Here is a 27,927-nt window from a genome sequence, read left to right as displayed (position 1 = left end):
AGACTGGTGGCACTGGCTGGCATAGGTTTGGAGGACAGGCTCAGGACACATGGATGTCTGCTTCCATCATTAAATGATCAGGTAAGTCAAGGGGGTTTCTTTGTTGTTTTTTTGGGCTTTAAACTTATTTATTTTTTCAGAGTGTTGGATAAAAGATTGATTTCTGTCACACAGTTGAAGGCAGCTGCTGATCATGTCAAGTTCCTGTTAACACTGAAAAATTACTCATTTTGGGGAAGAAATAGCCTTTTGCCCCTGATCTAAAATTTACCAACACTGCCTAATGGCCACAGGAATATCTTTTTTCTGATGTGATTAGAGAAGAAACATTCCAAACCTCACACATCATGAGGCATCACGTAATGGGGAAGGCTCTGAATACTGATGATGCTAAATCATGTAAAGCAGTTGCACAAAATGAGTAGAAAAGCAGGAGGCAAAGATTCTGCTGGGAAGGATTTCTGGGGTGGTAAAAATCTCATCCATTGAGATTGGGAATTGCTAAAACAATTGGTTCAAGACATGAAGCAGAGTTTGACCCGGAACCTGGGACCCAGGGATGCTCAGTCTGTAATGGGATCTCAGCATTAGAATATTGATTAGGTCTCATTTTGGACCAAGCCTGGGGTTTTGCAGTCTAGGAAAGGGAAATAAAACATGGCAGGGTTGTTAGCAGCCCTGCCTCAGCCTCTTGGTCTTGCTCTTCCCTGAGAGAATTCAAAACTATGGATTTTTTTCCTCTTCCACTGAAATAACAATTTGGGGAAGAGCTTTGAAAATCTGGGTGAAATACAGAAATGCAATGTCTGTCCCCTGAAGAGGACAAACCCTTGTCTGTTCCAAGGAAGGGACAATTGGTGGCAATCCAGTGAGTGGCTCTGTCACAGCAGGGCTTTGCTCCTGGAGGATTTCATCCATCTGAGTAGACACAGGTGCTTGCTTGCCATGTCCAGGTGCTGTGGAGTATTTAGCAGATATTTTGGGCTGCAAAGCTGCAGGTTTTGTGCTCTCATACCTGGGCTGCCTCTGTGGTGTGACTGGGCAAGGCAGGTGGGGTGTGGAAAGCAGATCCTGGACTGTTCTTGGAGGGAATCATAGAATCACAGAACGGTTTTGGGTTGGAAGAGATTTTAAAGATCATCTTCCACCTCCGGCCATGGGCAGGGACACCTTCCACTATCCCAGGGTGCTCCAAGCCCCAGTGTCCCACCTGGCCTTGGACACTGCCAGGAAAGCAGCCACAGCTTCCCTGGGAATCTGTGCCAGGGTCTCAGCAGTGCAGTGAGGAGTCTCTGGAGCAGTGAGCAGGGCTGGGCACCTCTCAGCGCAGATCTGGCTTTCTCAGAGGAGTCGAAGGTTTTGTTTGCTCTGAAATCCCATAGGGATGCAGTTGGATGTGCTGGGGTGGCTCATGCCAGCCTCTGCTCCCCACTGCTGATTCCCTGGGGGGATCTCATCCACGTGCCTTGAAATGGATGTGAACAGCCTCAAACACGGGTTGTGGCCTTCCTGAGGCCTGCAGTGCCTCTTTATCTTGTCACCCAAGCAAAGGTATCAATAACCCACACAGCCTCGGAGCAGAGGGGTTCCTCCCCATCCATCCTGCCTGGCAGGTGCTCCATCTCGATTATGCCTCAGCTCTGCTCTATCTGTCATGTTCCTGGCCTGAATGACAGAGCAGGAAGGTGCTGCTGGTGGGAGCATTTTCTGCCTGCCTAATGGGGATGTAATTAATGGCTGCAGCCAGCCAGCCAGCCGAGCAGAGGCACGAGGCCTCTCCTTCAGCCACCCAACCGTGCCGTGTTACACACCCTGCTCGATGGTGCTGCTGCAGATCCACGTAAATTCTGGGGCATTGCTACATTTAATTAATGTGTCCTGGTGAACCTTTTCACTGCTTCTGCAGCCGTTTATTACCAAGTACTGGTTGGATGGATGTGGTGTCTCAGGTGAAGGGGAATGTGCTGCAGGGCCAGGCAGGCTCTGGGTACGTGGCTTGTCACTGACCTGGACGTGTCCCAGCCCTCCACCCTGCCTGTCACTTGTTCCCTCAGCGAGCTGAGTGTGCTGCAAAGGGACAATCTCAAAAATGGACTGTTCAAAGGGCTGCTTTGGCTCTCACCCTGCTTCCCCCACGGTCTCCTTTGGGAGCAGACATGTCCCGAGGTCCTGCTGGAAGGCAGGCCGTGAGGGTGAGCTTTGCTCCTGGAAGCTTAACCCAGCCATCATCATCATCGTCATCAGAGCACATGGAGAGCCTCCCTGTTCATCGAAAATCGGGATTTTCACCTTCTGTGTTCTTGATGTGCTGCCTGCTCGCCCCCGGCACAGCTGGGCTGAGGTGTCCCTCAGTGCTCCAGCCAGAGCTCCAGTCCCTGGGGCGCTGTCACAAACGAAAATCGGCGGCAGCACGCCATTACCGGCTTTAATGACCTCTCCGATGGCTTTGGGGCGGAGCACAGGCTCCTGCTGACCTCCCTGTCCCTGCTCCTGTCCGCTTACACGGCTCGCCTGACTGGGCTGGGACTCCAGGCCTGGGGTCTCATTTTGGGAAGGCACATCACAGTAGCTCTGCCCTGTGGTGGCGTTTGGGGACAGAGGGAGTGAGCAGGCACAGCTCTGTGTGCATTAGTGACAGGGTTCCCTGAGCGCTGAGACCCCGCAGGGCTCCGATCCACACCTGCCTCAGGTGTCCTGTCCCCTCAGGCGTCCCTTCCCCTCAGGCGTCCCTTCCCCTCAGGTGTCCCTTCCCCTCAGGTGTCCCGTCCCCTCAGGTGTCCCGTCCCCTCAGGCGTCCCGTCCCCTCAGGTGTCCCATCCCCTCAGGTGTCCAGTCCCCTCAGGTGTTCCCCCTCAGGTCCCCCGCCCCCTCAGGTGTCCCGTCCCCTCAGGTGTCCCGTTCCCTCAGGTGTCCCTTCCCCTCAGGTGTCCCTTCCCCTCAGGTGTCCCTTCCCCTCAGGCGTCCCTTCCCCTCAGGCGTCCCTTCCCCTCAGGCGTCCCTTCCCCTCAGGCGTCCCTTCCCCTCAGGCGTCCCTTCCCCTCAGGCGTCCCTTCCCCTCAGGCGTCCCTTCCCCTCAGGCGTCCCTTCCCCTCAGGCGTCCCGTCCCCTCAGGTGTCCCTTCCCCTCAGGTGTCCCGTCCCCTCAGGTGTCCCTTCCCCTCAGGTGTCCCGTCCCCTCAGGTGTCCCTTCCCCTCAGGTGTCCCGTCCCCTCAGGTGTCCCGTCCCCTCAGGTGTTCCATCCTCCATCCCCGAGCCAAACTCCTTCCGCGCTTCCAATTTCACACCGACCTGCTCCTGACGTTTATAAACAAACTCTCCCATGTTCATCCACTTAAAAGCAACCGAATCCGTTCTGGAGAAACACTTTTCTCCTCCGTCCTGTTGCTGTGGCAATCGGCGCTGCCGAGCAGGGCGGGCGGGAGGAGCCAGCCGAGCATCCTCCTTTCCTGCTGGGGCTCTGCTGCCTGTCTCGCCGCTGATTTTACCCCCATAGTGGTTTTGAAATACAAATCTCAAAGGTTTCTACATAGAGAAGTAAATGGGAACAAACATGATGACTCATTCGGGGATGCTGAGGCACAGGAGAGCAGTGATCAGCCAAGGGCTGAGAGCTGGCTCTGGAACTCAGCTGGAAATTACATTCTCCTTCCTCAACTTAGCTTTTACTCTGGGCTTGAGGGCAAACTTAACCTTCCTTAAGGCTTTGAGTAGGGTTTTAGCTATGTCAGAACTTCACCCACACCTCTGAGTACATCATCTCTTGAGTGTCACGCTCTTGCCCCTTCTCCATCCAGCTGGCCAGGCCGAGGCTCCCTCTGGAGCAGGTGACTGCCTAATTTCTGATCAGCAGCCACATTTGGTAGTTGTGTGTGACAAGCTGGTTGCACAAACCATTGGAAGAGAGCACGTTTGCCTTGGCAGTTGGTGGAGATCAGGGGGATGTTCTGTTAATCACATCCATCCTCGAGTGGCTGGCAGATGGCAGCTCCCTGGGGATAATTAATCATTTGTTTGTCCAGGATGTTGAGTGTGGGATGGCAATGTCCATGCAGATTCTAGGTGAAGCTCAGAGAGGACCTGTGGCCCTTGGAAAGGAGACTCTCCCTCTCCAAGGTGGAACTCATTAGCTAAAGGCAATAAAATCCACCCTGAAGGGATCATGGGCTTTCTCCCTGCTACCTTTGGCTCCCCCAGGGCATCAAGCACTAAAGGATTGCAAAAGGAGAGGAAGAGAAACTGTCTGACATCCGTGGGCTTTGATTTACTGTGGGAGATTTCTCCCCTCAGCTTGGGGGGAGAGGGGAATGTATTCCAAACCAGAAAGCAAATGCTTGTAGGTCGGGTCTGTAAGGAGCAACATCCTCAGTTGAATTTCCTCCTGGGGAATGAGCAGGAGCAGTGACAAAGCTCTGCTGGCCACTGTCACTGGGGAGCTGAGCACCCTCTGCCACAGGTGCCTTTTGCAGACAGCATCACTCTCCCAGCAGGGAGGAAGGACGGGGGAGGTCAGCAACCTCCCTGTCATGTTTGTTTTGCTTTGTTTTGTTTTTTGTAAGGCTTTCCTCTGGATATCTTTTCCAAATCCTCCTTTCCGAAGGCAGCTGGCTCGGCAGGGAGGCGGGAGCACAGGCAGGATGGGGATGATCAATGATGGGAACCCCCTTCCTCCCTCTGAACTCTGAGGCCTCTGTGTGCAATTTAAAGTGGGGAAAGAAAGACATCTCTACCAAGGATTTGTCAGGCTTGTTCCTGGCAGATAAGCTGGTTTTACCGAGTGGCTTGACATGTAATTCCACACAGTGTGTAGATGTTTGTCTTATGTTTACCTAGAGGAAGAGATTTTCTATCAATCCTAAAAAAATTAACCTTGTGTAATGGTGCATATCCTCGGTGAAAAAGAGTGTGAGGATCTGTCAAAATGTCAGGCTTGCCTGGAATGAGGGTCCTGCAGAAGACAAGTGGCATTAATGTCTTTGAAGATGTTTCATTTAGGAGTAATGGAGTCCCCAGGCTTTTGGGGGCCCCTATAATTGAACTGAAGAGGTTATAAAGCCTAGAAGGGAAACGCTGTTCAGAGCTGGACAGGCAGAGACACTCTCAGAGGGAGAGGGTCAGATAGGTTACTTCTACTGTAAAACAGCATCAGAAGGATGTGAAGAATTGTTCCTAAATTACACTCCTCTGCCTGGATCATTTTAGGGAAGTCAGTAAGACTTGAAGGTTTGCTTCTAGGGGAGAAAAGGGCTTGGGTCTGGGTTTTAGTTTAATGGTGCTTATGGAAAGAAACACAACCCCCCTCTGCTCTCTGAATCATCAGGAAGGTTTGCAGGACCACAGAAATGAGTAATTCTAAAAAAAAAAAAAAAAAAAAGTCAGGAAACTTCTTGAAGCTTCCACATCTGTAATGCTGCAAGTCAGCACACAGTGTCTTCTCTCTGAGGAAAAACCTGTGTTCAGAAAGTGCCTCCTTTCAGAGCCTGAAAATGGATCCTTTACAATGTGTATTTTTCCTACCAGAGACAGAGTGTTTGGATGGAGCTGTGTTTTCTGCCTGAGACACTGAGCAGAGTGTTCCTCTTGACAACTTCATGTTGGCCTGAAAATGCTTTTTGAAATAATGTCCTTTCTCTTCTGAAGGCTCTCGAGCTCTTACAAAAGTGTAGAAATTACCCTGCTTGTGAGGAAACAGGCACGGAGCTGTGGTGCCTGCACTGCTGGCAGCTTCTCGCTGTTTGCCCCAACTTGCCAATAACCAAATAAAACAACACCTGCTAATTACCATTTCTTTGCAAAATCCACTTATTTCATAAGCACTGGGGGGAGGCTAGGAGGGTGAGTCTGCGTTGCTCACGTTGAGGTTTGACCTTGTAAATCCAGGTTTCTTGCTGGAGGCCTGCTGCTGGTGGCAGGCTACAAGCAGTGTTTAGAGTTTGCTGTTTCATGGGAGGGACTTTCTGCTGTTGGAGATGCTGTTTTGGCCTTGGACACCTCCTCTTAACAAGCTCCTTCTCCAGGGAAGCTTTGAAACCCGCCTGAAGTTCTGAATTGGCTCTAAATAAAAGGTGTTGTGCATCTGAAGTGCCGGGCCCAAGGGCTCTCCAGCAATCCAAACAGCCAGCACACAAAGCCATCAAACCTCAAGTGCCTGGCCATGATTACCTGGAGACAGTTTGCAGCTGAGTCCGCAGGAACCGGCTTTGTCTGCAAAACCACCCGCGGCAGGTGGGAGAAGTCCAGGGAGCTCTTGTTGATTCATCGGGGTGGGTGGTTTAGTCCTTCAGCCAAGGTGAGTGGGAACAAGCAGAAATGAGATTAGGGAGGCGGCAGGGAGATGGTTTAAAGGGGATTCTGTGCTTTCCCCCCTCTGCTGAGGCACTGGAATTTCCAGCTCGCATGACTTAATGGCCCTGGTGTCTTGTATCCTGAAAGCAGATACACAGCTTGGAGGAGCCAGACCTGACCTCCTCAGGTCCATTTGCAGAGTGAAACCTCAGAAGTGTAACTCCTGTGCTGCCTCGGAGCTCCTCCATCTCCTGGCACCTCTTCCATGAGGAACACGGAGCTTTTATTTTTTAATTTTTATTATTATTATTTTTATTTTTTCATTTCACCTCTCGGTACCACACCAGCTGGAGCAGCTCCTTCCAGGGTGGGGGGTTTCCTGTGCATGCTCTGCTGAGCCAGAGACTGCTTGGAGTTGAACATGCACTTCCCTCCTGTGGCTTAGAAGGCTGTATCTACATTTTTAGGGATTTTTTTTCCCTCCAACTTATTGAGGTACAAAGGGAAGATTATGGCACTTGATGATTTAATCAACATAATCTCTAGATAAAATATGCTTATGTTATACTACCGGGACGTATTAATTTATGCTGGTTTGCTTCTCCAAAGGAAAATTAAATCATTAGTTTTAAGATTGGATTAGTTGCACATGTGCCCTGCCTCTTAAAAAGGAAGTTTAGGCGTTCTTAAAAGCTTCTTGGCTTGGCATTTCTCAGGAGGCACCGAATCCCTTCAGTGCAGGTGCCATGAGAAGTGGAGCACCTAAAGGTGGGACACGGGACCTGCTCCTGCCCCATGCCCCCTTCTTGCCCAGGAGTGGCATTTGACCAGCTCGTTAACTCAGAGAGAAGGCTTTGCGCCAGCTCTGGAAACCAGGATTGCTCCTTTGATCCAACCTGTGCCTTGAGCTGGTTCAGTGTGTGCTGGACCAGACCTGCCTGGAGCAGTGTCCTCAGCCACCTCCCCCTGGAGGGAGCACCGGGACACCCAGGGGCTGTCACCACCACGGCCAGCCTGGTGGGAGCAACCTGCTCTGGTGGAAGGTGTCCCTGCAAGGAGAGGAGCTTTTAGGTCCCTCCTTACCCAAACTGTTCTGGGATTCTGTGTTGTTGTGCTTGGGTGACCTTGGAAATTCAGGCAGCACCTCTGAACTGCCTGAAAATCTCCCCACATATATCACAGAAGCTCCATGATGAGGGCAGAACAAGAAATAGAAGCAGGAGGTACTCACTGAGGTGGCTGGAAGGTGTCACAGCTTGTGAAAAATGTGTATTTTATGAGTGGCTTTTCACAAATATTAAAATGAATATTATATGTGTTATGTTAGAAAGTTATGCTGTATTAGTTCTCTTAAGTAGTGTGTTAAATATAGTTGTAGGTTATAACATAATGTTAAAATAGAAACTCTGCTACGTAAGATAGGTTTTTTTAAGAGAGGACTCACACCAAGACAGCAGCCACAGGACACCTAAGTCTTCAAGAGAAAAAGAATTTATTGCTCTCTTATCTGAAGAAATGAACTTCTTCCTGCCTCGCTCAGCCCTGAAGACGCTGTCAGGATTCAGAGGAAGAAGTTGACACTGACCAGACAGAATCCTTTGTTTGAATAGAATTTATGCATCATGTATGAGGTGTATGAATATGCAACAGGCTATTGCTTTTAAGGGTTAATCCTCTGTTAACGAGGGTCCTTTTTTTGGGCTTATTTTGCCCAGAAAGAAGTACCCAAACTGTGCGTAACTTTATTTTTATTGTCCCGTATTGTCCTAAATCCTAATTGTCCAAATTTTATTACTCTAAGTATATTACTATTTTTATAACCATTTTATTACTATTAAACTTCTAAAGCTTTAAAACCAAATGATTGGCGTTTTTCACACATCTCATACAGGCAGGGAAACTGAGGCACGGTGTGCCTCTCCTCTGCTCTCACAGAGGGCAGCAGCAGCATGCAGCAGTAAAATCTGGGTGATTGATGCCAGAGACATTGGATTTGGAGCGGATGTGCTGAGCTGAGCCAGCCTGTTCCCCTCGGGAATGCCCGGTGTGGAGGTGCCCCGACACTGGCTCCCCCCGGAGCTGCCAGGGGCCCTCACAGCAATTTCAGGGCCATTAAGGATGTGCTAATGAGCTTCCTGCATCCTTTTCCAGCGCTCCACTCAGCCAGCTCTGCACTAACACCTCCATCCCGGGAGGACAGCAAACACTCCGCTGGAGCTGTAACTCCACTTATCACCCATCTGGGCATCAGCAGGGCTGCTGCAGCTGGAGGGGCTGAGGAGAGGACTTTTCTCAGCTCTCCATCAGCACAGAGAGCAGGCGCTTAAGGCACCTCAAAGGAGCAACTGCTGGTCCTCCAGATCTGGGGCAAAACCTCACAGAATTAATGAGCTGGAGCTGTGGGTGAAGGGAGAGGCAGAAAGTGCTGCTGCAGGGAGCTCTCAGCCATCCCTGGCTCTGTGCTGCAGGGAGCTCTCAGCCATGCCTGGGCTCTGTCATGCAGGAAGCTCTCAGCCATGCCTGGGTGTCACTGTCATATTTTCTGGAAAAATCCCTTGCCCAGGATTTCTCTTCTGGGAAGCTGAGAAGACTAAGAGAAAAAGGAAAACAATATTATCTAATTTGCTTCTCCTGTGTTTTGCTGCTTTGGAATGTGGTTTGGAGATTGTTTATCCAACATGTGAATTGTTTTTACCTCTTGGCCAATGACAGCCAAGATTTTGAAGAGAGAGTCACAAGTTTGTCATTAGTATCTTTTAGCCTTTTGTCTGTATCCTTTCTGTATTCTTTAGTATTCTTTAATATAATATAGATCATAAAATAATAAATTAGCCTTCTAAGAACATTCTCAATTCCTTTTGTCTCGGAACCCCACAAATCCAAGCCCTGGGCTCTGTGCTGCAGGTGCTCTCAGCCATGCCTGGGCTCTGTGCCGTGTGGGATGGTCTCGGTGCTCCCAGGAAAGGCCACATCCATCTGCTGTTTGCCATGCCTCCCTGGAGCTGTTTTCCCTGGTACAGTCAGTCCCTGGGGCTGGCTCTGCACGGCACATCTCTGGGATGCTTGGTGGGATCTTCCCCCGCTCTGCTCTGCCTCTCTGCATCCCGGGGCCATCTGCTCCTGCCTGGGGTGGGAGTGCTGGGGGCTGCTCCAAATGTGGGGCTGCCAGGATTGCTGTGGGACAGAGACAGAGCTGGGGGAAGGAAACTTCTGTGTCTCCATGGAGGTCAGGACAGGGATGAATTCACGAGGCTGCACATCACATGCAGGGTGGGAAGCAGGTATGGAGCTGCCCTGAAGCTTTTCCTGCTGTAGCTCTTCCCATTGCACTGCTGGGTGTAGGTGCCTGAGCAAAGAGCACAGAGAGCCCTTCTTGCTTCACGACTGTATTTCTCCCATTTGAATATTCAGAGGCATTTTTTCTGTTCGGCTATTTAGAGTGTCTCCTCCTGTGCACAGTGCTTTTGCACCTGATTTACTGTGTGATGCTCTGGGATTAAATGTTAACCAAGGGGGCTGATCCAGTCTGCTCTGAGCTGGGCACCTCCTGGAGCTCCAGAGGCATCTCAGGAATGAAATCAACTAATGAAACCCTTTGCCACCCTATAGATGTGCCTGGTTTAGTGTTCAGCTCTTCTCCAGCCTCCCCTGGCCACAGGCACCCTTGAGAAGCATCCCTGGGGCTGAGCTCTTGCCCTTCACATGGAGGCTCCCCAGTTCCTGTGTGACTCTCTGTGTGTCCAGCTCCTCAGGGGCTGAGTTCTGGGGCTGTGCCTTTCCCTGGGTGATGCCCAGGCAGGGAATGCCCCACACAAGGTGGAGATCACCTCCCTGCTGCCACGTGGGTGGCTGTCTTACCGGGAGAGGAGATGGAAAGGTGCCCAGCTGGTACTTGTCACTTCTGACTGCAGGCATCACGGATGTGTCACTGGCAGAGCAAAAGGGGAGCAATGTTATTTTTGGCTGGATCAGGCTGTTTTCTCTCTCCAAGTACCACAGGCTGACACGAGGTGCTGCTGAACGCTCAGTCTGGTTTATCTTTGCCTTGGTGAACAAGGGGGAAAAACACTTTTTTTAATTGTAAAGAAACTATTTGTAGCCTTTCATGCTGGCGGAGCCTTGGCAACAAAGCTGGTGTGCAAGGTATATTTTGCCTTGGTTTAATGTCTCTCTCAGGCTGCTGGTGGCTCTCCTGCATCTCCCATGCAGCCATGCAAGACTTGTCCTGCAGCCACAGAGGATCCAGGTCAGTGTTGGGGAGCAGGGAATGCTGCCATGGGGATCTCCACACTGCAGTCCTTGCTCTGCAGCCAAAGCAGGTGGGTTTGGAAGGACAGGAGAGGTGGGAAGCCCTGGCTGCCAGGAGGGCAGGCGCAGGGGGAGCAGCAGTGGGAGAGGGGGGATCCCTCTGCTGCTGAGCCATCCTGCACTGCCTAACACAGAGAGATCAAACCCAGACAGCGCGATTATTTACTGAGGTCTTTGTTTGAAGTTGAATGGACAGGAATCACATCTCCAAACTGTAAAGAATGAGCATTTTAGCCTTTTTCCTTTCCACAAAACAGCAGCAACATCTCGGCAGGGATGTCAGGGCGAATCTGTTTCACTGACAACAAGATTGTTCTGTCTAGACGGGGAAGCGCCGCCAAACCGAGGGAGGCTGCGGAATAATTTAAAGCCAAAATATTTTATAGACATTAAATTTAAAAATAAAAGCTGGCTTGACACACACGATGCTTGATGGATAGCTGGTGTGAGGGTGGGGTGGCAGCTGCTCTGACACGGAGCAGGGTGGCAGGGATTGGCAGGTGTCACTCAGGGTGACCCCGTGGCTGCTGACCTGTCACCTTATCTGGATCAGTTTCCACCAGAATTGGTCCATGGAGGCATCTGAGTGGCCTATGGAGCTCAGTGCAGGGATTCTCTGCCATATCTTGAATTCTGTAGCTCTGAGGCAGCTGCCCAGCCCTCCCTGCCCCCTCAGTGCCACCTCCTGAGTGGCGCCAGGGAATGTTGGAGCAGAAAGGTCTGGGTGGGTGGGAGATGAGCCTGGCACTCCCTGTCTGCCTGGAGGGGCTGGCAGCCAGGGCTGTCTGAGGCTCAGGGTTGTGGTGGTGAGGTTGCAGCCCAGCCAGCATAAGGAATTTCCTTTCTTCTGGCAGAAAAAGAAAGATGAAATATTAAAAGCATGGCTCAAAGGCTGCTGTATATATAAAATCTTCTTTTCCCTTCTGCTCAGCAGTGCTTTGGTGTTGCTCAGAGACAGCAGTCAGTCAGAGCAGGAGAGATGCCAGACTTCAGCAGAGAGCAGGGAGTGGGGCTGAAGCAAGGGAGAAAGAGAATTATCTCAGGTGGGTTTGGGGTGAATGCTGACACTTCAACTCCACGACAGCCTTCAGGACTTCAGTTTTCTGTTCAGCATCAGGAAACAAAGCCTGATTTTTGTCTCTGTCTTTACAGGTGAAGGCAGTGCCCTCTGAAGCAGGAGGACACCTCCATGTGGGCCACTGTGCTTGGATGAGGGAGGATGGGAGGAGAAGATGACCAAGGCACCCCTGGAGAAGTCCTGCAGGCTCCCAGCTTGCCATTTGTGCCAGCCTGGTGAGTTCAAGGGTCCCTGATGGCTGTCTGAAGTGGTGGTGGTGTGAGGTTTATGTAAGGTTTCTCCAGGGCCAGGCTATTCCATCTGCTTCTGCTGCTGCTCTTGGGATCTGGGCAGCAAGGCACGCTGGCAGCACGTGCTGTGTCCTGCTCTCAGGAGATTGAGAGGCTTTCCAGCAATCCCCAGCTGCTGGTTGGGCAGCAGGAGCCAGCAGCTCCCACAGGAGCCTGCACAGGACTGCAGGAGGAGGCTGCAGGGAAGGAGAGTTTTGGGTTGGACTCAGTTTTTTTTAAAGGTGTCTTCCAGCCCAGTCATTCTGTGAATTCTGTTCAGGTGGGGATGGTCTCTTTCTCCAGGAGCTGACAGAACCAGAGGACACAGTCTCAAGCTGCACCAAGGGAAATCTAGGTTGGATATTAGGAAAAAGTTTTTTATAGAAAGGTTGATAAAGTTCTGGAATGGCTGCCCAGGGAGGTGGTGCAGTCACCATCCCTGGGTGTGTTTAACAAAGCCTGGATGTGGCACTGGGGGCCAGCGTTGAGTTGAGGTGTTGGGGCTGGGTTGGACTCCATGGTCTCGAAGATCTCTTCCAACCCAGTGATTCTGTGAATTCTGTGAGGACTGAGGGCTGTTGTGTGCTGAGGGAGGAGCTGCAGGGATCCAGCTCAGGGTGTTTAAAGCTGTTCCTTCCTCTTTTCTCTTGCTCTGTGTCAGCAGGTCTTGATGCTCAGGGATGTGGGAAGGGGAAGATGCAGGGAGAGGGCTCGGACCAGGGTTAACTTTACACCTCTGCAGGCACTGCCAGCCAGGTCTGTTTAACTGCTGGTCAAGGATTGCCCAAAGGAAGCAGGCTGGGGACACAGTCCCTTGCTGGAGCTCACAAACTGGGAGGAGCTGTGAAACACAGCCTGACCTCTGCTCCAGCTCCAGCTGCTGCCTGGCCCCAGGCTCTGTGTCACCTCTGGCAGGGCAGGGTGGGGACAGGCAGCAGAAGGGGAACCTGATGTCCCTTTTCCCACAGCCTTGTGCATTCCCCTGCCTCCTGCTGCCTGCAAAACACCCTGTGATTAATTACACCACTCTGCAACCACCGAAAATTTATTTAGAGTGTCATGTTTGCGGCTGCTGCCACTTACACAATGGCAAATGTGCCGTGGCTGCTAATGGGTCACTGAAGGGGATCACACCACTGGAGTTGCTCTGGGAGCAGGGCAGGCAGAGGGAACACTGCCAGGAAGGTGAGACAGATCTGTTCCAGTAGAATGGTGCTTGCAGGAAATTGCTTGCTTCCCTGATAGCATCCAACTACTTTAATAAATCAATTTTTCCACTAGTTTGTTTAGCTTAAGCTTTCTCCTCCCTGCATCCTAAAAATTAGTCTAATAGGACTTTTTTATCTCTGAGAGGTTTGGAAATTATTTTCCTTCAAGGATTTCACTTTTCTTGGGGTGTTCAGAAAAAGAGAGGCTGAGGGAGTTGTCAGCTGGAGAAAAGAACCACAGAAAAAGCCTCCCTAAAAATGCTACCAAAGGCATGCAGAAATCAGCCCAAGCTGAACCAGCTGACGGCCCCGCTGTTGAATTTTAATGTTTCTGTGGGGCTGGTTTGTGTGAACTGAAGCAGGCTGTGTTTATTCTATAGAACTCTGTGGGTATCTTGCACTGCATGTCACTCCCTCAGTGCACTGAGAGCAATTCAGCTCGAGGAACCATCACCAACACTGTTATCTTTATTGCCAGTCCTGCCTGATAAGTCTGCTCCCACCAGGATGGCTGAGCCCAGTGAGTAGCCCAGACCTGTGTGTGTGTTCAGGAGAAAGCAAAGCTCGTGCTCAGGAGCTGCTTGCTGGGATCCCAGCAGCAGGAGCTTCAAACAACCCCAAGGGCTGCTTTAAAAACATGGAATTTGCAGAGCTCTGCACAGGCAGTCCCTGGGTTTTTCCAGCACACTGGGATTCAGGAGCTTCTGGCCCTCAGCTTGGAGGGGCAGAAATGTGCTGTGATTCTATGGGCCCTGCTGTCCTTCCTGACATTACACTGCAAATTCATTGCAAAACTCAACATGGAGCCAGTGACTTGTGCTGGGCTGGGGCTTTCTGAGCCCAGCGCTGCTTTCTGAGCTGTGTCCCACCTGGGAGGTGTCTGGGGTTTGGTGTCCTACAGGGCACAGCAGAGGTGCACGCTCCTGGCACAGGGTGAAGCTGGGCTGGGAGCCTTGGGGCACAGATCCTTGTCCGTGGTGGCAATGTCCCTGCATCTCAGATGGCTGTGGGAGCCAGGAGCCCTTCTCTCACCCATGCCAGCTTCTGGCTGCCTGCTGGCAGTGGCAAACAGCCGTTCCCCTCCCTCCTGCTGAGCTGCTGGTGCCACTTGTCCCCTCCATTTCAGCTTTCTCAGGGACTGGAACTTTCTCCTGGCCCTGGGAACCGCTGGAGGTGGGACCACAGTTGGCTCCTCGTGGAGTCCTGACAGCTCCTGGGCACCAGCAGCTCCCAGGTTTCTCTCTGCCATGTCTGGTGGCACCCCTGAGCTGTCCAGAAACACCCAGGTGCTGTGGATGCAGCCTTGGCTGGGAAAGGGAGCGTTCCTGGCTTGGAGCACATGTCTGGTGGCACCCCTGAGCTGTCCAGAAACACCCAGGTGCTGTGGATGGGAAAGGGAGCGTTCCTGGCTTGGAGCGTCTGAGGAGAAACAAGCCAGGTGTTCACAAGTCAGTCATGGCTGCGCTGCTGTGTTGGCTCTTGCTTGGGGTGGAAGCACTTGGAGAAGGTCTCTGTCCCTCTCTCTGGGCAGAAGGGGCTTGGGGAGGCTGGCAGGGCTCTCTGGGGAGCTTGGTGTCCCCGAGCTCCTGGCCCTGGGATCTGCCCCCATCCTGGTGCTGCAGGGAGGGCTGTCCCTGCCCAGCAGTGCCCTGGCAGCAGCAGGTGCTGGGGGCACAGGGCAGGCACTTCCAGGCTCTGGGGAATGCAGAGAGCTGCCTCCCTGCTCCCTTCTGAGGCCACAGGATGTGGGGGAGAAAGTGACTTTTACAGAAATAAAGGAGACTTCCTTTTGGGTCAAGTGCTCTGGAAGGGAACGATTTTGAGATGAAAGGCTTTTTGCTCTGGTAATACAGACTCACATTGCCTAGAGGGAAGGCTGCCTTATGCCAGGCTGCTTTTCCCTCTGGGGGCATTGAGATTGCAATTGAAGATGAATTTTCAACATACAAAAGAGAAGAAGAAAGCTGAGAGAAGACTTTAAAACATGTCAGGGGTTCTCGTGGTCTGTTTTAATTTGTCAGCTTGTCTCTCTCGCTTGTAACATCCCTGTTGGGTGCAGGGATTGTTCCTCCTCTTCCCTTTGTGACTCGCTCCTTCCCTCTGGCATCTTCATCAATTCCAGGCTGTGTTTTAATATTTTTCCATTTTTTCTTTTTCTTTCTTTTTTTCTTTTTTTTCCTTTTTTGCACCCAAGGCTGGTTGACAGAGCAGCAGGAGCTCCTGTGTGCTGCCCTGGGTGATCCTGGGGCTGGAAGAGATCAGAGAATCACAGAATGGTTGGTGTTGGAAGGGTCCTTAAAGGCCATTTAGCTCCAACCCCCTGCCATGGGCAGCAATGTCAGCCACTGGATCAGGGTCTTGGTTAGCAGGGAGTGAGGAGAGAGCAGCCCTCAGCCTGGGGAGCAGCCAGGTGAAGCCCCCTGAAAGGTCTGGCATGGACCCTTTTCCTGTCAGTCTATGATCTGAAGGGTCTCTTTTGAAACACGTTACATTTGGCTTTGGTCAGGCCACGGGAAGCATCAGAGTGTTTAATTTCTCTGCTTTCTGCTGGTTTCTCCCCCCCCTGCCCTGCAGGGATGAGGCACACGCTGGGCTCTGCTGCTGCTTAGTGTGAAGTGCTGTAAAACCCCAGCATTGATTTCTCAATCAAAGGTGTCTGTTTGCTCCTCGGTCTGTGCTTTAATGCCTGAAAATCCATTTTTCACTCCCCAACAGTTTGCTGTAAGGTTTTTAAATCAACTGTTGTGCTTCAGAGCTCTGGGAAGAGAATGGATTCAGTCGAGTTGGCTCACCAGTGAGTTTTGAACCAGACAGAAAACAGCCAGAGGCTGTGGGGGCCCTCCAGCCTCAGGTGAGACCTTTGCCTGTGCATCCCTGTGGTTGGTACAGTACAACACTGTTCTCCTCATTCAGCTTTCTCTCTTTGGAAAGCTGTGGGTCTCCCTCCTGCCCCGACAGTGACCCTGGCTCAGCAGCTCTGTGCTCCCCAGGCTTTGGGGATTGTAGGCTGAAGTTTCAGGGTGTCCTGAAAACAGATGCCAGAAAAGCCTCCAGACTTTTATATGATATTAAAAAGGAACACCATGTTCCTACCTGCGCTTCCCATATTTTGTTGGCAGTCACAGCTTTTGCTCACTGTTCCCAGAGCTGTTCCACAGCTCTCCAGGGGCTGCACAGCTGCCCCAAGCCCTGCTGAAATGCAGCTGCTCTGGGGAGGAGCAGAGTGGCTGGGGGCAGCAGGGAGTGCTGCTGGCCCAGGCTGTGCTCCTGCAGGAATTGCAGCTGGAGCCTGAGCTGGGAAAGCTGCAGCAGCTCCTGCCTTGGCCTCTGCCCCCTCCAGCAGCTCTCCTGGATTACAGCAATTTAGTAAAGGTGTTTAACCCCATCTTCCCCCTTGCTAGAGGAGGGCAAATGCCATGGAAAATCCTTTCCAAAGGTGGAGTGGGGTTGCTCTGCAGCCCGGGAGGTGCTGGTGGAGGCTGGAGTGAAGGGGAAGGCTGGTGAAATGCAGGTGACTCCTGGTGCTAATTGTATGCAGCAGATTTATCTGGAAGGAGCTGAAGGATGTGCATCAAGGATGTCTCAGCTATTCAAGTGAGAAATCAAATTAAACTTTGCATCAAACAGAGGAGCTGCTCTGTGCTGGGAGTTGTGTCGGATCCATTAAGGTTTTCCTGTGCCAGGCCCCAGGAGCTGGTGGAGAGGAAAACCAGTGCTCAGTGCAGGGGCTGTGTTTGCTGCTCACCTGGATGTGTTAATGATGTGGGCAGCAGGAAAGGGATCAGTGCTTTAACCTTCAGGATGGCTGTGTGTGTGGGGAGGGGACAGTGGCTGCACAGCAGTGCCAGTTCTTGGTGCCCATCAGCAGGCACTGAGGGACCCTCAGGGCTCAGCCCCAGGGAGCTGGAGCTCTGGAAAACACTCTTGTCCCAGTTCTCTTCTCCTGATCTCCCAGCAATAGGGACACAGAGCCCCTTGGGAGCCCTGGGGTGTCTGGGAGGCAGCTGGGGGAAATTTGAAGGAAAGCAAAACCATCAGCATCACACAGGAGCGTGGCTCTGACTTGCCTCTCATCAGGCACAAGTGCATGTGTGCTGCAGGCAAGGGACAGATGTGGACAGCACACTGCTCCCTGCACAGGGACAGGCTGCTCAGAGGCTGGGTGGAGCAGACTTGGCATGGGAGAGGTGGCAGCCTGGAGGCAGCTGCCAGCCTGGTGCCAGGGGAATCGTCTGCTGGGAATCTGTGCAGGATTTTGGCTGTAAAATGATTTCCCAACACGGCACCAGAGGCTCTGAGTGCTCCCAGGTAACCAAAGCTCATCCAGCTCTCACCATGGTGATGGTGGGATGCACCAAAGAGCTGTCAGGAGGAGGAGAGGGGCACTGAGCTTCCTCCAGTGCTGAATTCCAGAGGGTTCTCTGCCTCGTGTGCAAAGGCCCAGCTTGGCAGCTGCTCTCTGCTTTGCTCTCTCTTCATCCCTGATGCTCTGCTTTAGAAGCTCTAGCTCGGTATTTAAAAGCCATTTGCAGCACTGCTGCTGTGCTGCCAGGAGTGAAATTGGTCTGCCCTGGGATGTACAGACACATCCTGGTGCTGAGCACAACCCCCTGACAGGCAGGGCTGAGTCTCCTTGGGTGTCCTGCCTACTGCTGGGGCTGGATCAGGGCTCTGCAGCCAAGTAAATAGCTTCCCTTCTTCCTCTTCTGTCATCTTACAAGGATTTTCAGGAGTTTAAGATGCTAAACCCCAATTAGGCAGCACTTATTAATTTCCGAGCTGTAATTTATTTACAGAGCGTTGCTGTTCGCGGCAGTGAGCACCGGGAATTGCTGCAGTTTGATTTCCAGGCTGGGACCTGAGAGGCTTCAAAAGCCTGAGTGTGGCAGCCAGGGCTGGCTCTGGGTGGATCCTGCCTCCCAGGAATGCTGGATTATGGCCTTTTTTGACCCAGAGATGGGACAGCTGAGAGGTCTTTAAAACCTTTTATTCCGTTTTCAGTCTCATGAGAAGGGTGAGACAATACAGATGTTATAATTCACACCATCACAATCAGAAGCCAACTATTTGCTAATTACAAAACACTATAAGTGTTTCTTGGCCTATCAGCTTTAGCCACACCATGCTGTAAATGACTTAAAGCTAATAATCTAAAATTACCCCTCGTGGGTCCTGCTACAATGCAATTTTCACAGTTCTATTTCTCTAAAGTACCCAGTCTTATTTGCTGGGCCATCCTTTGAAACTTGTTTCTAGCTCCATTTCTCTCTCAACAATGTCTGTCCTATTCCATGGCATTTCTAAGTCAGCATTTCTTATCTCAAAGTTTGCATACAGATGCACCCCGTGTGAGCCTTCTGTTAGGCTTTGAGAATTCTCTACAAATCCATTTCCCACATTTTCCCCTCTCTCTTGAATGGAAAAAACTTTTTTTTATGGGATACAGGGAGCTGAGGAAGGAGCTGACTCTCACCCAGACAGCCCAGCTTTTGCTGAAGGCAGTGCTGTCCTGGGGCATGGGGACAGGCCAGGGGCAGCAGTGCCACCCTCTCCTCATGGCAGTGCCTTTGCTGTCTCAGTGGTCCCCTTTCGTTTGTCCTGGAAGGATACGGGTGTCCTCATCCTGCTGCAGAGCTCCTGCAAGGCTGGACAAGCCACCTGACTGAGGATGGGAGGGCAGAGCTGAGGGAAATCAGTGAGGCCACAGCAGATGAGGCCCCACACGCTCGTCCTTGAGGCCAGCAGCAGCAGGGATGGCCCTGTGCAGTGTGACAGCTCCAGGCTGTGCTTTCCCCTTCTCTCCCTGGCACAGCCTGCTGCTCAGAGCTGCAGAGCTGCTGAACCCAAGCTCTGCTGATGTGTGACCAATTCCTCTAGAGCTGGCTGAGCTGTTTTCCTGAGACACTGGCCCCTCCAGGATGGGCAGAGCCCTCCAGCCCCATCCAATTTTGTCTCCATTTTGTCTCCAGCTGGGGCTGGGATGATAGAAGGGAGCAGCCCCCTGTGGTTTGGGGTGGAGAAGCTCTCCCTGCTCCATGTCATGGACCACTGGGCTGTGTCTTGCCATCTATACCAGCAACACCCTCAGGAGTCTCCCTGATGGCTCTTTAGGGAAATTAGCTGGAGTTTCATCAAAGTGCCAAACCACTGCCTTCACCTTGCTGTGCCAAGGACCCCTGGAAAATGGGGGAACAGAGGTGCTCCCCCTCCCCTCCCATAGATGGGATCTGCTGGGGTGAGTGTGTTCGTGTAGGACTGTGAGGTCCTGGTTTTGGTTTGGCTCCAGAGGCGCTGCCAAAACTCCAGTGTTTCCTGCAGACTTTGACAAATGACTACAAAATACTCTGGTTTTGTCTTGTGGCAGCCTCCTGAGAGGCTCCTCCTCAGCCCTGCTGAGCCTGCCAAGGAAGCAGTTGTACCAGCCACCATCTCCAGTCGATCCACAGTTCCTGTTTGTGGGCACAGGAAGTGTTCCAGGCTCCCAGGAGGGGGCAGGGATGGAAGCCGGGATGGATTTGCCATCTGGAATGCTGCTGAGCCATTTGGTACGGAGGATCTTGGAGGAAGAGCCTCTGGTGCTGCAGTGAGCTCTGTGCTGTTGGGATAATTTCTGGGAGCTCATGCAAGCAAGTCCTGGCTTCTGAAATGCCTGAAACCAGTGAGTTTGGACCACTGCCTGCTGCTGGGATGATCCTCTTTAATATCCCTGTCCAAGTATCCATGGAGAAGTGTGACCTGCTTCTTCCTAGGCTGAGCATGCCAGGATGCTGCCAGAGGGTTCCTGGTTTTGTTTCTTGATCCTCACCCCTTCCTCCAGCACTTGGTGATGCCCCGTGATGTGTGAGCAGGGGCTGCAGGGAGCCTCTCTTCTCTCTCCATGGCTGACCTGCAGAGCAGGAATCTGGCCCTGGAGCACCCCCTGCCCTTTGTAGGGCTCGAGTTTAGCAGTCCCCAAACTTAAAATGCAAATGAAATGGAAATCTGAGAGGCAAAGGGGCTGCTGGGCTCTGCTCCTGCAGGAGAAGGGTTGCTTGTGTTCCCCTTCCCCAGAAAGAACCTGGCATGATAAAGGAAGGCAATTTCCTCAGCTCCTGCTGAAATCTTGTTATGCATTTCCACTAAGGCAGAGAAGAGGAGGGAGCACCCCAAGGTTCCTGGAGCTGTGGAGCTGTGCAGCAGCACAGCCCTGCAGCCCAGGGGGAGGCTGGAGAGGGCTGAGGAAGGGTTACCCAGTCACCAGGAATCAGGGTAATGTCCTGGAGCTGGGATCTTGGCTCTCCTCTGGCTCCTGGAGCGTGCAGGCAGCTGAGGAGCAGAGGCTGTGGATGCAGATGGGTTGGTGGGGAGATCAGGCTCTGCACAGGGCTGCAGAGCAGGGTGAGTAGGGTCTTCTCCTCCTCCTCCCTCTCCTGCCTGGTTTGAGCTGTTTTCTGTGTGCCTGGCCAGTGCAGGGTGTCCTGAGAAGGGGGCACTGGGGGGTGATGAAGATGGATGCTCCCAGGGCAAAATGTCTGTGTTCCCATACTCCAAGGATTTTTTCAGAGAGCCTTGGAGGTGGGTGGGCAAGGTCTGTGCTGTCCCTTGGGCAGGGATGTACCCAGCACTCCCTGTCTGCAGGGCTGCACTGTCCCAGCCTCTCCTGATCCCACAGCTTTGTCCTGACCTCAGTCCCTGCTACATCTCCCAGCCCTGAGCTGCTTTTGGGCTCTAGAATCCTCTGGAATCATGCAGGAGAAGCTTCAGCCAGGAGCTGGTTGCTGGCTGGGGCTGAGTTCCAGTGAGGGGATATTTCCCTGGCAAAGGGCTGATCATGGAGCAGAATTTTGCTGCTCTGCGCTCTGCTGATTTGGAGCTCAGCTTTAAATGTGGGTCACTAATGAAAAAGCTCTTCTGCAGCTCATTGCACTTTACAGGAACATGCCTGTGCTGGTGGGGTGGCTTTTGCAGCCTCTGACCATTGTGTTCTTCAGCAGCTCAAGCAACACACATGAGAAATATGGAGTTGGGTTCTTAGGGTAACAGGGAAATGTGGGTCTGGAATAGGCTGCAATGGGAGCAGCCAGGAGTCACTAATGAAAAAGCTCTTCTGCAGCTCATTGCACTTTACAGGAACATGCCTGTGCTGGTGGGGTGGCTTTTGCAGCCTCTGACCATTGTGTTCTCCAGCAGCTCAAGCAACACACATGAGAACCCCCTGAGATGGAGTCGGGCTCTTAGGATAACAGGGAAATGTGGGGCTGGAATAGGCTGAAATGGAAGCCCCTGGCTGCTCCCTCCCTGTGCTTTTCACAGTGTGATTCTGTCCCCAGGCAGATGGGCTGCTGGCAGCTCTTGGCCTGGCTGAAGAGTGAGCTCTGGGCTGGGGCTGATCAGTGTTTTGCAGCTGCCTCCCTGTGACCTTATCCCTGGCATGTCAGTCTGATCCAGAATTATTCCAGCTGCCCAGAAGCCTTTAGCACTGGCTGTGCCATGAGCCAGGCCCATCATTTCTGCTGTGGGGCACGGGGATAGGTGAGGCAGCAGATCCCATGGGTGCTGCCTGGCACCCTGCATGTGCTGGGAGATCAGAAGGGACATGTGCCTGCAGAGCTGTTCATTCCCTGGCAGACCCCTGGGGACATTCCTGGCCTTCAGCAAGGCCCTGGCAGACCCTTCCCCAGGCACATCCCTGGCAGCATCCTGGCACAGATGGCCCTGGATAGTTCTTTTTTCCTCTGCATCACCCCATTCAGACCTTGTCCTGCACTTCTCCCTGACAAGGCTGCAGCTGGCAGAGAGTGACTGCTGCTTTTGGGGCTGCCTAAATTAGCCCTGGCCCTCGGGAGCAGTGGCTCAGCTTGCTCTGGAGGTAAAGGAGGCTGTGTCCTCCCATCTGTCCAGCTCCTCCCTGCAGGGCTGGGATTGCCCATTCAGGCTGGTAACCAAGCACCTGAAGAAGAGCAGGCTGTCAGAAGGCAGACAGGCATTGCAGTGACAGTTTCTTATTTAATGTATTGGTTACACCTCAGAAGAAAAATTTTAAAAAAGCCTTATTATGAGCCAAGATGGGTTTTCCCTCAAGAAATCCTTGAGTTGAGTGTTTCCAAGACCAGGAATGGAGAAACCATGGGATTTTTGCATGCAAATAGTCCTGCTGTGCTACACAGAGAACACTGCCCTTTTTTTCTCTTGTGTGGTGCCTCTTAGAGCTCTGAGGCATCTCCAGCCCCTGTGGAATGTGTCAGGCTTGCAGCCAGAGGTGCTGCTGTGGCTCCAGTGCCATGTACTGTTCATGCACTCTGGGCACAGCACGCTTGAACTCTGGGGCTGCTGCTAGAGCTGACAACTTCTAAACTTGTTCTGATTTCTGTCTCTGCTGCTCGTGGCTCTCTGCAGCTCAGCCTGATGTCCTGCAGCAGATCCCGTTGTGGTCAGCAGTGGGATGGATGCTGAGACCTGTCAGAGGGTTAAAAAAAGGGCTTAACACAGAGGAAGGGAACTCCTGCTCTGCCAGAGACCTTGCTGGAGAACCTTATCTAATTAACCTCGGGGGTGACTGCTCACAGTGCTGCTGTGTGCCAGCAAAGAGCCCAGGAATTGCCTCCATCGGGTGTCTCCCCTTGGAAATCCTGGCCAGTGCCTCCCCAGCCCCAGGGGCTCACTGGGAGCAGGGCTCTCCTCTGCAGAGCTCAATGGAAACACCCAACCTCGAGGATTTCTTGAGGGAAAATCATCTTGCCTCATGACAAGGCTTTTTTGTTTGTTTGTTTTTCTTTTTCTTCTGAGGTGTAGCAATTACATTAAATAAGAAGCTGTCATTGCACTGCCTGTCCTGCCTTCTGACACCCTGTTCTTCTCAGGAGCTGAGGTGAAAAAACCACATACATCAGATGTGCTTTTCCTCCTGCTCACATCTCTCCTTTGCCTTGACTCACCTGTAGGGAAGGCTCCAGGCTCATCCCACTGCTGAGGGTCCCCTGAGCTCCCCTGGAGCTGTCAGTCCCCAGGGGTGTCCCCAGCAGCTCCCCCTTTGCACACACCCTCGTGTGGCTTCTGCAGGGAAACACTTCTGATGAAATCTTCCTTGTCCGGGGAGAAAACCAGGGAGAAATAGGTTGGGAAGCCTGTTCTAACAGAGAGGGAATGGCATTGCAGGCTGCTGCTCTGCTCCGTGGGAGGAAAGGCTTCAAACAGCAATTAGCCTGCACTGCCATTTCCAGGGAAACAGCTCTTGGTGCGCTGGACAATGGGCTGCAGGAGGCAGGCAGGCTGAAAGCTCTAATTCGGGGAGGATATATTTAGGTGGGCTTTTTTCCTTTCAGAGGAAGGTAGGTTAGAAAGGCTCTGACTCCTTGAAATAGGCGTTGCTTCCCCGAGCAGCTCGGAGCTGTGTCAGGGCACTGGCTGTTCCCTTGCACCCCGCTGCTGGTGACAAACACCCAGCTGGGCTGGCTGGGGACACCCTGGGCCAGAGCACAGGGCTGGAGGAAAGGGTCTGCCTTCCTCGGAGCTGTCACACCAGGAGGTGCTCTGCTGCTGTGTCGTTTATTCTGTTAGCTGGGAAAGAGCAATGTAAATGATCATTTAGTCTGGCTGAGTGCAGCACGGTGCAAAACTCAGCACCAAGCCAGAGCCCTGTTCTCCTGCCACCATCCCTGAATGTCCCTGGTCCCCTCTGGTGGCATGTGCTGGGTTATGGGGGCAGCTGTGGGGCTGCAGAGGGGAGCCCATGGGTTCTGCCAGGGCTCTGTTTTACCCAAAGGGATGCAGAGGTGCCTGAGTGAGGGGCTGGGCAGTGCAGAGGGAGCAGGAGAGATGCATTATCTGTAGCGCTGAGAAGCAGAAGGAATTCTCTCCAGCCGTAGGGCTGTTTCTCAGGGTAGGTTGGCCTTGCTGTCTGGGAGATGTCCTGGTGGTGTTTGGGCTGTCACCCACAGAGCCACGAGCTGCTGACACACTCTGCTGCCTGGCTGGATGTGTTGTGCTTTCCCAGAAATGTGTTTTCCCCCACGTGGCTGGGCAGATCCCAGACAAGGAGCTCCCAGGGTTGTGTTTACAGAGGGTGAGAGGAGCTGAAAGAAGCTTTTCCCCACCCTTTGCTTTGGCATAGCTGGGCCTGCTCACTTCCCCAAATCTTGCTGCTCTTGGTCACCTTGTGGTGTCCCTGCTCGTGACAGGGGTTGGAGCAGATGATCCTTAAGATCCCTTCCCAGCCAATCCATCCTGTGTTTCTGTGAGCTCCTGGCAGCTCTTTCTGTCTCCCTGAGGTGCTCCTTCCACTGATGCTTGTGTGCCTTCCCTGCTGCTGTGCTTGGCCTGTTCTGCTCCTCAGGTGTGCCCAGCTCAGCCATCCTCCCCCAGCTCTGCAGGCCAGCACAGCTTGTCCCCAAGCTGGGAAGCTTCCCCTGGAGCAGAGCCCCTGCCACGCTCTGCCCACGTGCCCCGTGCTGTGGGGGCTCTGAGCTGTCCCCTCCCCAGAGCAGAGGGAAGGGCACATGCTGTGCAGGGGAGGAGGGGGTGGGATGTGGCACCGGGGTCCCTGTGACTCACGATTGCCATGAGCTGGCAGATGTGCACAGGCTTTCAGTGCTCCTGGGGAGGAGCTGCACCCTCTGCCTTCCCAGGAGGGCTCAGGCCCCTGCACACCTGCCTCCCTTCTGAAGGGGGAGAGAATTTATTGAGGTTATTGAAGTGGTGTTTAATCTGACAAGAGACTGCTGTTGTTGTTTGGCTGTTGTTTGCTCCTGTCTGTGCTCCACGAGCATCACTGAGGCTCTTGCTGCCCTCCACACCCCCTGTGCCAAACTGCTGCAGGGACACAGTGAGCTTTGCCCTGGCAGAGAGGAGCCCCTGGCACTGGGTCCTTTCCCCTTGGCTCCTCTTGGCCGTGCCCAGCACGAGTGGTGTTTGCTGGCAGGGCTCCCTCCCTGCACTGCTGCCTGCCTCGTGCTCGTTCCTGACAGGAACAGCAGCACAGGATGGTTCAGAGACAAATCTGGCTCCCAGGTGTCAGGGCAGAAGTGAAGGATCTGGAAATCTGAGCTTCACCTGCCTGCAGCTCATTCAGGGCTTTGCTGGCCCCAGCTGCTCATCAGCTGCTGTGGTGCCCAGCTCCCTCTGCCCTGGAGCAGAGAGTGGGAACAAACCTTGGCAAAGCAGCTCTGCTCTTCCTGGGAAGCAGCAGGGGCTGGGAAAAGGCTGGGCATGGCTCACCAGCTGCACCCAGGGGCTGGCAGTGGGAGCTGGGGCTGCCAGGGCTGCCAGGGCTGCCCAGGAGCTGTCCCTGTGCCCACGCCCCTGGATCAGTGGGGGCTGCCAGGCTCAGCCCTGTGCCCTGGCACTGCTCAGTGCTTCAGCACTTGCCAGCTCCGAGCTGATCTGTCACCAGTGCCTGTGGCCAGCCCTGGGGACAGGGTGGCTTGTGGTGCCTTGGAGAGGGGACAGCCTGCCCTTGCTCCCTGCCCCACACAGTGCTCAGCCTGCTCACCCTGCTCGGTGTGTTCATGGAGGTGAAGTCACAGATATCTCTGGGCAGCAATGGGATCTCCAGCCAGCTCTCCTTTACTGAGATCCCAGCACCGGAGGTGCCCCATTCCCTTCTCTGCCCTCTGCAGGTGTACAGGGCCCCCCTCTCCCTCCAGATTGGGAGGAAACAGCTGAATCAGTGCCACAACCCCTTCTTTACCCCTAAAAAGGGGAGGCTGGATGGCAAAGGAAGGCATGAACACAGCACTGCCCCAGTTTCTGTGGCTCCCAGGGCTTCCTGGAAGCTGCCTGTTGGAAAGAGAATGTCCCTAATCAGGGAAGTGAGAGCCAGAGTGGTCACTGTGAGCCAAAAATGTGGAAAAACAGGTAGAAAAAGGGAATGGACATCATTTCATCCAGTACAGAGTCTGGAAAATGCAGAAATTGGGAAGGGAAGGGAACAATGGGATGGGAAAGTTCAGTGGAATTACTAGCAGCGAGGAGGAGGAATTGATTTTTTGCATATGAAAAATAAAAGGGGGAAAGGAAAAAGCTCTCAGCAATGCTGTTGGACTTGGAAAAGCTGAGAAGGGATGATGCCTTCAGCTCATTTGTCAGTGACCCTGCGGGAATCTGTCCCCATTGCTGCCATGGCTCAGGGCAGCAGGGTTTGGGAGCGTGGGGGGCTCGGGGCAGGCAGGGCCCCCAGCTCTGCCCGGGGCTGGAGAGGAGAGAGGAGCAAGGAGCAGCTCTCTGGATGAGCCCTGAGCCCTGGGCTGGGGGCTGGGCTCCTGGGCAGAGCTCGGTGAAGGCTTAGTGTGAGGTTATGCAATGATTGACCTGACAGGAGTGGGTGTGATGGAGCCAGCTCAGCTCCCAGCCGGGTCAGCCTCTGCTGCTGATACCATCAGGGCTTAGAAACAGAGTTCTCTTTGATCAGAAAGTCCTGAACGTGGCACCCTGCTGTGGAAATCGGTCTGGGCGAAGCTCTGTGCATCCCCAGGGGCCAGCCCCAGGCCAGGCTGAGCTGTTGGAACAACACCTGCAGTGCTTGCAGAGCCACTGGGGCTCTGTCCACCGGGGCCAGGTGATACAGGGGTCTCCTGCAGCCAGGTTTTATGAGCTCTTGTAGACCTATATCACACCTAAGATAGCTCAGCTACCTTAGAAGGCAGAAAATCAGCAGGATGGCTTCTGTGATAGCGTTGGAAATAGGAAAGTTTTAATAAAAGGCAAATAACAAACTTCTTTACAGACAAAAACTGAGCCAGGTGCAAGAGGTTCTTGCTCCTGGTAAAACACCTCACAAAAGCAATTATTTCCTTTGTTCTCTTCTTTTTCTCATAAATTGCTTAGGTGGGACTTTTTGGCTCCTGTCCAATTGGCTATCCTTAAGTTTGAGGTGAAGTCCCCGGGGTCCTATGAGGTGTCTTTTCACCTAATCGAGAGAAACTTCTGGGCTTTTTTCCTTTTTAAGGAGACAAAGGAGAGTTTTGTCACTCTGTCCACGGGGGCCACATTCCTGCAGTCAGGCAGTGCCACCAGGGGAGCCCCTGGTGCAGACCTACACCTCCCTGCTGTTGGAATCCCTACGGTGACTCCCCAGCTGTGATGCTCTGGCTGCTGTCTCCCTGCCCAGCCCTGCATGCCCAGCAGAGCTGTGTGTGCACCTCAGGACATGCACGTGCTCGTCCCAGCCTGCAGAGGTGCTCCATAATCCCCCTGGAGCGTGACTGGGATCTCTCCTGAGCTGGGGAAGGTCTGATCAGAAGGTTCAGGAGAGGCCAGCAGGGCTCACCCCGCTGTGAGAGCTCCCCAGCTAAACTCAGCCTGAGTCACTCACTGTGAGTCAGCAATTTGGGGGCAGGGAATCTTCATTTTTCTTTTATTCCCCTTTTTTTTTTTCCCCCCTCTTCTTTTTAACAATGATGCACCCAAGGTAGGCTCCAGACTGGACGGATTTTGCTCCTAACCCAGCACGTTGCTGCCTGCAGTCCTCTCCCCTGGAGCATCCCTGAGCCACCCAGAGGAGTGAGCTCCATCCTGGGCTGCCCTGTGGCCAGGGCCTGCTGCAGCCTCCTTGCCCATCACTAGTGGCCCAAGGTGTGGAAAGCTCTGCCTGGCCAGCGAGGGCTCGTGCTGGCAGAGCATCCCTGCAGCTGCTTGGAAACACGAGGGAAGATCCATCCAGCTGCTCATCCCAGCGTGTGCACGAGTGCTGCAGCACTGCCAGCAGCAGCAGAATGCTCTGGAAAACCCACGTGAGGGTTAAAACAAGGAACAGGAGATGCAGATGTGCTGGGCCTCCAGAGCTGCTCTGTGCCATGCTCGAGCCTCC

At 53.1% G+C, this 27,927-nt stretch overlaps 1 long non-coding RNA gene across 2 annotated transcripts; it reads left to right on the top strand.

The window, feature by feature from the left end:
- Positions 1–4: 4 nt before the first annotated feature.
- On the top strand, positions 5–27,927 carry LOC120510373. 2 transcript variants are annotated; one of them, XR_005629460.1, is made up of 3 exons: positions 5–81; positions 11,743–11,883; positions 27,533–27,927. It is a non-coding gene; the product is annotated as an uncharacterized LOC120510373 (long non-coding RNA). The 2 variants fall into 2 exon arrangements; XR_005629461.1 differs by lacking the exon at positions 5–81 and adding an exon at positions 11,558–11,633.

Source organism: Passer montanus, unplaced genomic scaffold (genome assembly GCF_014805655.1).
Source record: "Passer montanus isolate IOZ18808 unplaced genomic scaffold, ASM1480565v1 scaffold57, whole genome shotgun sequence".
Lineage (NCBI taxonomy): Eukaryota > Metazoa > Chordata > Aves > Passeriformes > Passeridae > Passer > Passer montanus.
The sequence above is the reverse complement of the archived record's forward strand: the minus strand, read 5'-3'. Positions and strand labels throughout refer to the sequence as shown.